Here is a 15689-nt window from a genome sequence, read left to right on the forward strand (position 1 = left end):
TCCTACTGTATGCTCTGTGTTACTGTTATGGTAGGAGCAAGCCAGCTCACAAGTGGAGGTTAAAGCCCCCTGTGTCTGGCAGGTTCCAGGTCTTAGTCAGAGGGTCTTTCCCAGAGGTTTTTGGAGTACAGAGGAGAGCGCATGAAGCAGAGGTGTCTAAGGCAAGCTTCCCTGACACCATGGCCTACATGAGACTAGATCTAGAACAGAGTTCTAGCCCAGCCTGAAGCTATTTATCAGGCTGCGTGTACACCATCCTGAGGATCTGAGCTCCAACCAGCTGAAGTTTTGCTGCTGTTAAGGCAGTTGCTTGTTCCAATTAAGAACTGTAAGTTATACTTACTATTCTTTTGTAACCTTGCTCGGATCTGTGCCTTGCCAGAATTCTGTCTCTGAGCTCCTTGGGCAGTTTCTTAGACCTCATGATTCTCATGTGCTCTGACATGCACTATGAGCTGTGAAGTCATATATAGACAGGACTGTGTGTCTTTCTTAATCAAGTCCAATCAGTTTAATTAAACACAGCTGGACTCCAATGAAGGAGTAGAACCATCTCAAGGAGGATCAGTATTAAATGGACAGCATGTGAGTTAAATATGAGTGTCAACAGCAAAGGGTCTGAATACTTATGACCATGTGATATTTCAGTTTCCTGTTTAATACATTATCAAAATATCTACATTTTGGGTTTTTTATGTCAAGATGGGGACAGAGTGCACATTAATGAGCAAATAGGGACTTTTTTGATCTGACCAATTGGATGCAATTGGCTGAAACACAAAGTGGAAAACTTAAAGGGGTCTGAATACTTTCCACGCCCACTGTATATCTAGAAGAAGGTCTCAAGCTTAGGTGAGTACATCTTTAGCCCTTAGATAGATGGCCTCACATTGGACTGTAGATAAGCTTGGCATACAGAGGAATCCATGGTCAACTCAACCCATGGTTGTATCCTCTTGATCTGCTTTGTTTTGTTTTGGCCACATGTGGCGCTGTGCATTTTTTCTTTACTTGTCTCTTCAGGGGACATTGTTCCAGGGATTTCTTTTGAGGACCTTTTCACACAAGTCATAAATGTTCAGCTTTTTTTCTAATCATCTGGTCATGAGCTTGAACATGCAACCTGCTAACTGAGTCCACTCCTTGAAAAATTGTCTTGAATAGTGAATATTCTTTTTTCACTGCAGAATGATGGACTTTAATTTGTTTGTCAACGGCTTTATAACTCTTCCCAGATTCCTCCGTTGCTTTGTTTTACATATCCCTGATTGCCTCCGGCCAGCAAACCTCCAAAACTTCTGCTTTTATAGATGTGGTCACACCTGCTGATGATCAATTACTCATTTGATTAGCAGAACCTCCTCATTCCTATGGAAGCAGTCAAGGGTGTATTACTGCAGTTTTGGTTCCATTTTTCGTAAATTTTTTGTTCATCTGAGGTAGTATTTACTTAATGGTAAGAATGCTAAAAAAAACTATTTTTCAATGATGTCTTAATACATAAGACCATAAAATCATATTTCGCTTATCAGTAAGTCACATTTTTATCTCACTACATTCCATTTTTTCTCCTTTTTTTCCTTTATAAAGTTACATGAGGTCTTGTTTTCTTTGGGTGAGCTGTACTTTTTATCAGACTATTTTGGTACACAGTGTGAGATGCAAACAACTACTTACAACACACAAGGGTATTGTTACACAGCTCTCCAGTGACAATACCTAAAACTATAAACCCAATGATTGATTTTCTTTGTTTAAAGGAAATCTACCACATGGATGCAGTATTCTACGCTTCCAAGCACACTGACAAGCTGGCGTGCCTTCTGAAACAGGATCCGTTATTTCTTTATCTTCTAATGGCCTAATTTTGGGGGAAATCGTTTTTTGAAATTATGGAAATGAGCCTCAGGGGCTCCTGTCTACATGAAGTCCCTTCTGGCTCTCTCGTCTGCTAATTATTTACACCTCTGCTACTGATTATCTTCTCCCTTCCAAGAGCTGGTGACGTCATAATTAGAAGACAACAGAGCCAGAAGGGGCTTCTGTGAAGTAGACAGGAACCCCAGAGGCTCATTTGCATAATTTTTAAAGATAATTTTCTCCAAAACTAGCCAATTAGAGGCTAGAGGAAGAACAGATCCTGTTTCTGGGGACACGCACCAGCGTGTAAGTGTGCTTGGTGTACAATACTGTATCCATGTGATAGATTTCCTTTAAGGGGTATTATAAGAATGTTAGAATCTGCCCTGAAATCTAGAATGTGTGAACGAGTCCCTAACCCTCAGGCCACATCATGACTCCTTCTAAGCTCCAAGATTTCTACAGGACCAAACTTATCCCTGAATTCATTGTATTTTATCCAATTTAAGTTAAAATGACACAATTGATCTATTAGAATACATCTAATTAGTGCCTTTCTGTATGGAGGCCCATATGGCGGCACACGTAGTCCTGTAGTGTGGCCCCATACACGCTCTGTAGTCGTTGTCCCTGTTATTTCATCCATACCTGAGCAGCACTCGAGGTGTTATGAAGTCTTCCCCACACTTAGGGCTCTATGTTATATTACGCGCCAGGGCTCCTGTGAGAGTCGCCGCCAGCTTGGGCCTCGCGCCTCACTGCTGTTCATTTACAAATTAACAAGGAGCTAATTGTCACCGGTGAATCTGTTTGCAAGTGATTTGTCACCTCTGTGGTCGTGGCAGAGTTTGCCGAGCCTCCGGTAATGTATGTGTGGAAGGTTAGGCCAGGGAAAAGCACAGTGGGGTCTATGAGCGAGGCCAAACTACCGCCACATAGTGCACACATCGAAAGGGGGAACCGGACACAATGGGCCCCTAACTACAGTGGTCATTTATAGCCCTTGACTCCCTATATGATATACATGTTCAGTACCCGGAGGCGATTGTGCCCCAATATACAAGATATATCCCCTACAGAAAGGCAAGGCTAGGGCTGGTGCTATATAGGAATTCCCAAACACATTTTCCTGCAATTAAAGGGATTTTCCAGAAGAAAAAACATGCTTAAAAATCGCACATATTGGGCTAAATAGCAAAAAGTAGGGTAAAAAATAAAAAAATTAAGCAATATTTACCTTTCACCGACCACTCAAGCTATTGTTCTGGTGCTGCCCGATTCCTATTGTCTGACAGACAGGAAATAGGTGTCTGTTCAGCCAATCACTGACTAAGGCGGGTCTTTGCAGTTCACAGTCATTGGCTATACATGCTTATGATGTCACTTCCTGTGTAGTGAGTGAGTAGGAAGTATAGAACAGGAAACAAGGACCCAGCAACATCAGGAAGCGCAGGATGGGGGAGAAGTGAGGCATTTAAAATTTTGGTTCTACATTCAAATTTTTATTCGATTTTACACACTTTCTTTTAAAATAAAAAATAATCTTGCATACAACGTGTCCATCAGGTTTGGTTTTACTACTGAATGTAACGCCCTAGTCTAGTTATCCATGAAGACATCCTAAACTTTTATTTTCTTAAAGTAGTAGTAGCAAAATAAGTAGTTTATTTCAGAAAAACAGCGCCACACAAGTTTACAGGTTGTAGGCGGTATTACATCTCTTAAGGATGAGTTGCAGTACTGTACATGACCTAAGGACAAGTGTGGCGCTAGATTTGGAAAAAGTAGCTATGATTTTCTAGACCTGGTCAACCCTTTTAACCGATTTAACATCTTTGGCTTCATTTTTCAACTCATGTTGTTTGTCACTCAAAATTTCTCTCCATTTTCAAGAACACTGCTTGCTGTCCATGCATGAGCACATTCTAATTTGCATCCAAATACTTGAGCTAGGCAATACCGTGACCAAGTACAGTTGATAGTTTGGTACAATGTATCAGCGCAGATAAAATAGTGGAGTTTATTGCCATTCCGATCCTCTTAAAATCTAAAAAATATTTTAAAATTCTAGCCAGACAACCCCTTTAAGTGAGGAAGCGATAGATGAGGTCATTTTTGCCTGTAGCCGACCCCTGTGTGACCACATGGAGTAATCAGTGATTTCGGTCTCTGTGATGTGACAACAACCCTTACAACCCCCACATTAAGGATGAGGCCAGTGATTGGCTGCAGCTGTCGCATGATGCTGTCAATGGCATTTTTTTCTAAAACCTTGTTATTAAAATTTTATTACGACAATGTATGTAATGTGAACTGGCCCCAAGATTTCATGGTTATTAATTACTATTTGTAAATCTTCATTTTAAAATTTTTTCAACTTTCCCTCTAGAGGTTTTCCGATCCCAAAAGTTTCCGGATTCAATATAAAATTAAAGTCACTGACCACTGACCTGCAGCGATGAAGACTCTGCGGTCTGACTTTCCAGGGGTCTAGCGCCACTCTCAGGCCATGACGGGAAGTACAAATCTTTATTTCAATTATAATGGACAATTGTATTCGGTGATTATTGAGGGGGTTGCTTTTTGGCACGCTGCAAATGAAACCTGTAGACCGAAACAAAAGATTTTCACGGTTTTAGAATATGCTTCATCTTATACTGTATAAGATTGTGAGCTCATGTGCCGATTTGTCATTGTATTTGCTTTGGGTGTGACCTCTTAAAGGCAATCTTTTCAAAAACAGGAAAGAATAGAGATGAATGATGCAGATTCCTAAATAGAGGGGATAAAGGGGCCTGTTCTTGTAAATGGGGCCCCCCACTCTGCAGGTGACCATTTGTAAAGTTTAAATAACACATAGGAGACACAGACTACACCAAGTCTTTGTATGGACAGTGCACAGGACAGTGAGAAGACACCGACACAGCGACAGAATGTGATATACGCAGGAATACTCCTACTATATAGCTTCTGCAACACTGCCATCTGCAGGTAACATGTAGGTACCGATACTAAACGCAACAAACAGTCCCATCATAGCGATTCCTAGGAAAGTTCTACTTGTTTCTACTCTTTACTATATCTGAATTATGCAGAGATAGCAAAATCTACAGAGAATAGTAGAGTTCTATCATTACTACCAGTGCAGCTCTCTCTGCCTCTCTCGCAGCAGGAAATCACAGCGTGAGCCTTTCAGTACCATTCAGCAGCAATTTTCTACCTCCTTGATAGTCTTCTAAAGTTGTAGCATCTTAAAGCACCAATCAGTGGTGGATTAAGTGTCACATGACTAGAGCCCCCCCCCCCCCCCCGTTGTCCATACCAACCTTGTGCCCGAGGCCTAATCTCGTCAGCCCTACAAAACCACCGCAGCCCGTACTGACCGGAAGTGGAGGTACCACACCCAAATTTTTTTTCCACAGACCTCGTCAGGTAACCCTGTTATTATGGTCCCTTGGAAAGAAAATTGGTCGCCTGGCAAATAACCCAACCCATATAATGTGCCATTTCCAGCAGCCCCCAATCTAAAATGTCCCCTTTTCTGTAGCTTCTTTTTCTGTTTTCTGTCTTCAGAAGTAGGAGCTACTAAAAAGGGGACACTATAACACCCCTTGTTCTGTAGTTCCCACACAGCTATAATGTCCCCTTGTCTTTGGCCTTTTCACTAAGAGGAAAAAAAAGTTTTCATATTATACATACTCACATATAAGCCAACGCAAAAGCAAGTTTACCACAAAGAAAAAAAAATGGTGGGAAATGCAGCTGCCATTCAAATAAAATGGCCCCCCTTTACAGAAATGCCCACAGTATAGCCTCCCTTTACAGAAATGTCCATAACAGAGACTCCTCTTTACAGAAATGTCCACAGCAGAGCCATCTTTATGGAAATGTCCACAGCAGAGCCCCCTCTTTACAGAAATGTCCACAGCAGAGCCCCTCTTTACAGAAATATCCACAGCAGAGCCCCCCTTTACAGAAATGTCCACAGCAGAGCCCCCCTTTACAGAAACGTCCACAGCAGAGCCCCCTCTTTACAGAAATATCCACAGCAGAGCCCCCCTTTACAGAAATGTCCACAGCAGAGCCCCCCTTTACAGAAATGTCCACAGCAGAGCCCCTCTTTACAGAAATATCCACAGCAGAGCCCCCCTTTACAGAAATGTCCACAGCAGAGCCCCCCTTTACAGAAACGTCCACAGCAGAGCCCTCTCTTTACAGAAATGTCCACAGAAGAGCCCCGAACTGTTCACAGCAGAGCCCCCTGTTTACGGAAATGTCCACAGCAGAGCCCCTCTTTATGGAAATGTCCACAGCAGAGCCCCCTCTTTACAGAAATGTCCACAGCAGAGCCCCCTCTTTACAGAAATGTCCACAGCAGAGCCCTCTTTATGGAAATGTCCACAGCACAGTCCCCTCTTTATGGAAATGTCCACAGCAGAGCCCTCTCTTTACAGAAATGTCCACAGCAGAGCCCTCTTTATGGAAATGTCCACAGCACAGTCCCCTCTTTATGGAAATGTCCACAGCAGAGCCCCCTCTTTACGGAAATGTCCACAGCAGAGCCCTCTTTATGGAAATGTCCACAGCAGAGCCCTCTTTATGGAAATGTCCACAGCAGAGCCCTCTTTATGGAAATGTCCACAGCAGAGCCCTCTCTTTACAGAAATGTCCACAGTAGAGCCCTCTTTATGGAAATGTCCACAGCAGAGCCCTCTCTTTACAGAAATGTCCACAGAAGAGCCCCGAACTGTTCACAGCAGAGCCCCCTGTTTACAGAAATGTCCACAGCAAGCCTCCCTTTACGGAAATGTCCACAGCAGAGCCGCCCATTACAGAAATGTCCACAGCAGAGCCCCCTCTTTACGTAAATGTCCACAGCAGAGCCCCCTCTTTATAGAAATGTCCACAGCAGATACTGCCTTTACGGAAATGTCCACAGCAGAGCCTCCTTTTAATGAAATGGCCCCGCATGACCGGGACATATTGCCAGATTAGCGGTCAAACAGCCAATCCAGGAAATTGATGCCATGCAACTAACCATGGCAAAAATTGGCCAGAGACATACCTCCTGGCTAGTTGACCAGGAGCGACAATTTGTCAGATTGGCTGTTCAGTCTCCAATCTGGCAATATGTTCGGGTCTTGGGACCATTGGGTTCACTCATCTTTACTTGGGAGCATCCATTTACAAGTTAAATTCCATACATAATTAGCATAACCACACCCACTACTTAGCATAATGATTTCCTCACAACCAGCTCACAGCCGATGCTGTACTTCTGGCACTTCCATTCGCCTGAGGTTACTGATGGCTTTGTACTCTTTCCCTGGGAAGCCATCTTGTAACATAACAACCTCCTCTAGACAGCCCACACCATTATTACGAGGTGTAAGGTAGAGCGGCACTCAATCAAATCAAATTTCAGTAACAAGATACAAAAATTCCACAATAAGCATTATCTGCTCATTTATATTATCTTATGGGAACCCAAAATAGGTTATAAAAGACCCCAAAGGTCAAACTGTGAAAAATAAGGTAGAAGCGGCTAGAAGAGCGATTGGGACGGGACGATGCCTAATTGTTTCCTGATTCTAGATGACATCAGCCCTGTAATACAGCTATTAGTCTTGCTTCGTTGCATGGGACTGCTTCCAGCAGACTACTATGTGCATCGTGTCTCCATGTTTTTTTGTGTTCACGGCTAAACCAATCCCAAACACTCAGAATGATCCATATATACTGTATTTACCAGCTCTCTCTCCATACATTACATTCCTGGTGCCAATATTTTTAATTATTAGTTAATATAGAAATGTGCTCAGGCACCTTCACTATAGGAAGGTGCCTGAGCAATAGGGCTCCTTCTTATCTGTCCCATTTGCTAGTTTTCTGAGCCCTGGCTGTTTGCCCATTTGTGTAACTGATCCTTCTGCCCAGACCTATAATCTAGAAAGAACTCAGCTTCCCCTGACCTCGGCCACATTCTCTCCTATCTCTTCAGTTGAATCCACTGGTATTTCTTGACCAGTCTAAAGCAGCAACCAATAAAATGGCAGTATAACATCTAATGATCACCTGCCAGGTTCGGGTTGGACAACAGCTAAAGATACAAGTGAGCCTTTGAGCTACATGGGCCTACCAGTGGGCCTTTTCAGCCATTTGGTAGTCATCTTCGCTGGGAAGATCTTCTATGGAGCCAGATGGGCTTTGCTGCATTAACAGCAAGATGGCAATCTCTGTGGTAACAGCACAAAGACACAGGGAAACCTCAGGAAGATATATTTTAGTTCTAACAATGTCAACACAAATAGTTTACCCCTGTAATAACCAATTTCAGACTTTTTGGTGGTAGTGTGGTAAAAGGGTGCAGCTTAACTAATGAAAAATATGCAAATAACAAGTAATCCAGAGTGTGAATAGGGCCCTAGATAACTGACTTTACCTCGTGTTGGAGCCCAGTGAGGTGATCATTCCCACTAGACCACTTATGGAAAGACTATAAACAGTTAATTTAGTAATGCCCCAACTCCAGGACCTGCAGTGACGAATTGGTTAAAGGGTGAAAACCGCGATACTACACAGACAACACCCTCAGGAGCAGCCCTAACCTGTCCCAGGACAGCCACACAGGGGGCCACACCTGTTACATATCATTGTGTTGTAGTATTGACTATTCCATGAATTCTTTGGAAGGGTGCGGAGCAGTGCCCCCCATTATTACCCAATAAGGTGTCACCCTGATATCGGGATGGTCGTGAAGGAGCTTTGAGTTATCTGATTGGCTTTGCAATGATTAAGTTCGGAGAAGGATGTTATATGACAAGGTCCATGTCCCAGTGATATATTTTGGCAGCAGACAAACATTCCCGAGCCACAAATAAAATATTAAAACTGAAATTTAGAAGAAAACCTGCGCTCCTTCCTGTCAGCTGATGAGAAGACGCAGCTGACAGTGATTTTCCCAATAAAAAGATGATTATTACTTAACATCTGTGCTGGACAATAGATCTGCCAAATCACCCCCCGCCCGCCCCCATCGCTGCAGCTCCGTATGTAACTGAGCAGGAATGTGCAGCCACTGACAAGGGCGGATATTGTACCCCCATATCTCTGCTGACACCTCACGTAACTATGGTGATCAAAATATGTCTGACCCCTAGTATATTATACTCTGCCGTCTGGGAAGAGGACCCTTCATCAGCCTCATCCTTCATAGGCCTGAACCATTTCCAAGTAACCTACATCATTATTTTCAACTCCCTACAGTCAGATGGGCGGAGCCAGTCAGATGGGCGGCGCCAGTCAGATCCTCCGACCTGACAGTATTGTGGATAATTTGCATATTGGGACCTAAAACTATACTAATCTGACTGACGACTATTAGATGGGTGACCAGAGAGATTTAGGGTTAACACACACTGGCCCTTTTTTTGGCTGAGACTTTTTAGCCCGTTTTTTTTTACTATTACACATACTGGGTGTGGCTTAGTCAGAAAGAGGCGTGGATCAATGGGAAATATGTGTAAACTAAAGTAAAATAAGTGTAAACTAGAGTAAACTAATCAAAGTCCTGTCAGGTAATGAGCCTTAGGCCCCAATCACATAACCAGAAACATAACAGGACATTTCCTACTGAATGACAGCAAGCAGAGTTCTTGAAAACTGTAAAGAAATGATATTGGAATACACATTTTTAATAAAGAAACAGAAGACTTCGGGGTTTTTTTTTGGGGGGGGGGGGAGGGGTAAAATGAGCGCCTCCAGGGAGATGGAGCAGGTCCTAGTCCAGGGAAGTGACCCCTTTAAGAAAGAGAGACCTTGATAGGAGAGCTGTGGGTATATCAGGATACAGATGGGCGGCTGGGGAGCGGCATTCCTCCTCCATGATGTGATGTGCGGGGCTGATACCAGAGACAACACCTGCAAGGCTTCAGTTACATGTACAGAGCACCAGCCTGCCAGGAAGTGTTCATGGTGTATATCAAGCAGATATGGAATCTATCAGGCAGGGGACTACCTTCCCGCAGCCCCCCAGAGGCCTGATGTGTGTGGGGGGGGGGACTCTGCTTTATGTAACTGTGCTGTATGGCTGTGGTGTACTGAGGCCGGGATGGGGCCCTGGGACCAACTATTTTTTTTGTGACAAAACAACTAAAATCATAGCCAAAAAGTAGAAGTTTGTAAACATCTTATGTAATACTGCAGCAGTTATTTTTGGCTGTTTTTTGTCCAATAAAAACCAATAGTGAAGGTAAAGAGAAAACGGTAGCTAAACCGCAGCATGTGAATAAGCCCCAGCATGCCCCCCGACAGCTGCAGCGTCATTGGTAAGAGTAAGCGGGTGCGTAATCAGTGTGTGTATGCTGTAGATAATGAGCACGCATGTGCATCAGTGTGTATGTAGCAAGAGTGTCTGTAGGTAATGTGTATGCATGTGCGTGTGTGTAGGTAATGTGTATGCATGTGCGTGTGTGTAGGTAATGTGTTTGCATGTGCGTGTGTGTAGGTAATGTGTATGCATGTGCGTGTGTGTAGGTAATGTGTATGCATGTGCGTGTGTGTAGGTAATGTGTATGCATGTGCGTGTGTGTAGGTAATGTGTTTGCATGTGCGTGTGTGTAGGTAATGTGTATGCATGTGTGTCGGCATGTATGTAGGCGATGTGCATGCATGTTTACCTACGTGTAAGTAGCAAGTGTTTATGTAGCAAATGAGCATGCACGTGCATTGGCATGTATGTAGCTAGTGTGTATATAGCAAATGAGCATGCACGTGCATTGGCGTGTATGTAGCTAGTGTGTATATAGCAAATGAGCATGCATGTGCATTGGCGTGTATGTAGCTAGTGTGTATATAGCAAATGAGCATGCACGTGCATCGGTGTATGTGTATCTAGTGTGTGTATAGCAAATGAGTATGCATTTGCATCAGCGTGTATGTAGCTAGTGTGTATATAGCAAATGAGCATGCACGTGCATCGGTGTATATGTAGCTAGTGTGTGTATAGCAAATGAGCATGCACGTGCATTGGCGTGTATGTAGCTAGTATGTATATAGCAAATGAGCATGCACGTGCATTGGCGTGTATGTAGCTAGTATGTATATAGCAAATGAGCATGCACGTGCATTGGCGTGTATGTAGCTAGTGTGTATATAGCAAATGAGCATGCACGTGCATTGGCGTGTATGTAGCTAGTGTGTATATAGCAAATGAGCATGCACGTGCATTGGCGTGTATGTAGCTAGTGTGTATATAGCAAATGAGCATGCACGTGCATCGGTGTATATGTAGCTAGTGTGTGTATAGCAAATGAGTATGCATTTGCATCAGCGTGTATGTAGCTAGTGTATATATAGCAAATGAGCATGCACGTGCATCGGTGTATATGTAGCTAGTGTGTGTATAGCAAATGAGTATGCATTTGCATCAGCGTGTATGTAGCTAGTGTATATGCATGTGCAAGAGTGTATGTAGGTAATGTGCTTGCATGTGCATATGTGTAGGTAATGAGTATGCATGTGTATCTACATGTAAGTAGCAAATGAGCATGCATGTGCATCAGTGTGCATTAAGTGTGCCTGTATGCACATTGGCAGGTATGTAGTAGGTATGCAGGCGTGCATGTGCATCTTCATAATTGTAGTGAGCGTGCATATCATCAGCACGTAAGAAGTGAGCATTGGATTATGATGTGTTACAATATGAACTGAATTAAAAGAATTTTTCCAAAAAACAGCGCCACTCTTCAACACAGTCTGTGTTCGGTATTACAGGCTAGCCACATTTTCTGTAACGGAAGCAGCCCCTAAGCGAAAGTTTCTGCAAAAAAATAGTAAAAGATTTCCCACATGATCACCTGTCAATCATCCAGTGCTTCACTATGTCAGTCTGATAGGAAAACCTTACAAAGACTTCCAACGGGTGAAAAGATATGAAAAAAGTTATTGCCTCTGTAATAATGAACTAAATGACTTATTACAAATATTCCTATGTGTCTCCATGGTATCAGACTACATGTAACCGCTGTGTAGTCTGAGCTTCTTACTGGCCTACCAGGTATAAGCCATCAATAATAGGGGACACTTTGGGATCAGACTGCGCAATGTTTGTTTGTAGTCTGTTACTATGGAGACACATAGCATTTTATTAGAACTGTGCACCCAAAAATACTTTTTTCATCAATACCATACGGCAAATTTTCCCAATTTTTAATTTAAAAAATTTAAAAGCAGAGAATAAAAAATTGAAAACACAGTTGTAAAAGTAGGGGAAAGGTATAGGAGAGGCACTGTGCCTTTAAGAGCCCTCTGAGTGGAGCAGGAGCAGCAGGCCTGTGGATGTGTTACTGAATGTCACGCTTCATTTCCCCTCTTGTTGTGGTCCCTGCACCGGGGCGAGCTCCGCTTCCCGCTATTCCCACAGTCTTCTATTTTTTTCTCTTGCCTCTTTCTTAAAGGTCACAACGTGGAAAATGAATTAGTGCATTTCCCAGGTTTTTGCCAAGAACGTTCATTTTTCAAATGATTCCTACATCCCCTCGTTTCCCTCCCTCTCCCCGTGAACGTAATTCAGTCATGTTAATTCACCCATGTTACTCAAAGTTGGGACAGAGTCTGGGCAATGTCATGTTCAGGCTGTGCCAAGTAATAGCGGCCCGGGATAGAGAGCGTTCCTTAAAATGTAAGGCTGAATGTAGGGAAATGTACATTTATAGGGATTATATAATGAAAATCTGATATTAATGAAGTATTCAAACTCTTATTAGAAGTGTCCCCCTCATAATAGCCACGGTTTGGTTTACCTACAGTGCCCCCGCAGGACAAATGAGGCATTACACAGTTTTCATGTTTCCAGTCCTCCAGCAATGTCTTTTGTCACCACTCTCTGCTCTGTAGAGTTAAAGGGATTGTCCAGTCATAGCAAGTTAGGCCCTATCTACAGAAAGGGGACCCCCACGTATCTCGAGAACGGGGGTTCATTGTTCTACTGTTGCGCTCAAGATGATCATCACAGCCAGTCACGCATGCACCAGCTGCTCTGCTCATGTATAAGGCGCGGACGGAAAGAGCCTGACGCCGTCCTTCGGCAGCGCCATAGAGATACTCTCTTTATCTTGAGCGCAACAGGGGTACAATCACTGACATCACGGAGACCCCCACTGATCAGCAAGTTGATATGACTGGAGAACCCCTTTAATGAAGGTTGTGACTCCTTTATCAACTTAGAACAAACTTTGGGGGGCTTCTATAAAAAAAAAAAAAAAAAAAAAAGGTGGAGGCCTCCTAGTGTCCTGAAAGAGATGTCCATTGGTACTTGTCATTTTTTGAAATATTGATGTGATATTAAGTTTCCCCCTTAACAATAACTGCGATTGGCCTGACTAAGCAAAAAGGGGGTGTGGTTTCATCCAGAAAAAGTAGAAAAAAAAAAAATGTACACCCACGTGCTGCATATGTATTCATAATACATCTACTGCATGTAGTGAGCTCCCTCTGGTGGAGGACACAGGTATCCAGAATTTCACATCCTATATATAAAAAATGTGAATCAATCACATGTATTTTTATTTTTTATAAATACTGTATTTTTCGGACTATAAGGCACACTAAAAATCCTTTGATTTTCTCAGAAAAGGTGCGACTTATAGTCCAGTGTGCCTTATATATGAACTGTACTTACAGACAACAGCTGCCTTGAACTGTGCACAGGTCTGCCACCTTATATATGCCACCTCATCCTTATAATGCGGTGCGCCTTATATAAGAACCTAGCCGTTTTAGCAGGCATTTATTGATGGTGCGCCTTACAATCCGGTGCGCCTTATAGTCCGAAAAATACTGTAAAGCTTTTTTTTTAATGGGAGGGACAAAAATGGCAGCAGGGAATTAATCAGTAGCAGATTTAGCAACAACTACAGTTTCTCCAGAAACAACTGTAATGGAAGCCATCCGAATTGTCAATAGAGTCGTCATCTTTGCAATTCAAAAGTAGGGAGCAGGCCCAAAAAATAAAAGCCTTAACAGGGTGACTCAAATCTAGGTGGTGGGGCAAGGGGTTCAACAGGCAGGATTTAAAATCAGCAGCCATGACAGGCGGTGAGACTCAAAAATAGCATCCATGACAGGGGACCGGACTCCATAACACCAGAGGCGGGACTTATAATATCGGTCACGAGAAGAGGCGGGCTTAAAAAATACTGGCGGCAACCGGGGGAGGAGAGGATTCAACACAGCACTCTGACACTTCTGGTTTTTAGACCTGCGTCGGGGGATCCACATCATCCAGTGCCGGACCTTCTCAGAACATGGGACGTCTCTCCTGTTTTCTAGATGACTGTGTTGTCCCCTGGCCCAAGGAGGAGTAAGTGGCTGTAGTGGGTGCCATGATCTCCCAGTACAAAGGCCCGAAAAACAGAAGTACTACTGAGGTGAGGGAACCAGGAGCAAGGGTTTTTTTTAAAAAAATTTGAGAAAAAAAGTGTGAAATACTGGAATATTTTTAATGTTTCACCTAAATTTTCGATCTCATCTATTTCTAATGAGCCCTTTCCAAAAACATTGTCGCCCGCGGCCCCTTTTCCACCGCCGTCCGCGCATCCATCTCCATATCTATATAATAATGAGCCTCCCTTCCAGCTTAAGAGCATGAAATCCGAGGGAAATGTTTCGGAAATCTCGTCCGCCCCCCACCTGCAGGCTCGTAAATATGTGTTATTATCTGCTGAAGGGCTCTTTTCGGTGTTTTTCTTGGCAGGAGAGACGTTTTTCAGGCATTAAGAATGAAGCGGAGTTAGAAATTGTCAGGCTGCATTCCTTCTCGGCGCAGGCTCGGGGCCGGGGGGGGATTACTCCGTGTTGCTTTTGGCTGCAGTTCCTCTGGAAGCTTTTCCCATTTGGTCCCCGAGCAGTCAGAAAGGGTTTGTGAAATATGACACAATAAAATCCATTCATTACATCCGCCCCTTCTCGCCCTCTCCAAACAAAAATGGCGGCGAGGATCCAAACCTACGCAGGGGGGCAGGAAAGTGGGGGGTCACAGGGGGGGGGGGGGCGTTGGAAGTAGCCCAATATTAACATGGGGATTGAGCTCTTGGATTTGGACTGTACGGCCCGTCTCCCCTCCCGGCGCGCTCCATCTTTCTTCCCTCTAAGTAGCTAATTGCTCTGTTCTGCACAACTTAGCAGAGCGTTGCGCTTCTCCCCGGCGTCCGCCTGTGGGAAGGTTGTATATGGAACTGTAGGATATCTCCAGAGGCTTAGCCTACATCTGATCCTGGATATATGAAGCCCCCCCATGACCGGCGTATGTTGTGTCTTTAACTATATGAAATCAGTGTCTATGTACGACGCACAATAACGAGGCCCTCACAGCATCGGCCGCCAGAGGTCTGGGTCACCCCATTAGATTTTACGGTCGATTTACTATGTAGGCAGTGATCACAAATGTGAGTAAAGGGATAATCCCCCAAGAAGAGCGCCACTCCCTGACACAGATAGCGCATGGTATTGCAGCTCACCTCCATGTAAACCCCATTGAAATGTAATACCAGCTTAAAACCTATGCACAAAAGTGGCGCTCTTAAGTCTGACCCCGATTTAGGGTCTTGACGAAGCTAAAATGCCTACATTCACTACTACAGAGACGGCTTTTAGAGGTCTATTAGAAGAGAGTAACAACATTTCTGGCTATGATAGTGTTTTGGATTCTTCATTTTTTAGCAGTTTTCCCCTCTGCAGGCTCTCTCTGGTGGATGGACACTAGCTTCTAACCCGTCTCCCATACACTGCACATAGAAGGCACAAGAGAGTCTGCCTCATAGATCTCGCGC

Source organism: Engystomops pustulosus, chromosome 4 (genome assembly GCF_040894005.1).
Source record: "Engystomops pustulosus chromosome 4, aEngPut4.maternal, whole genome shotgun sequence".
Classification (NCBI taxonomy): Eukaryota; Metazoa; Chordata; class Amphibia; order Anura; family Leptodactylidae; genus Engystomops; species Engystomops pustulosus.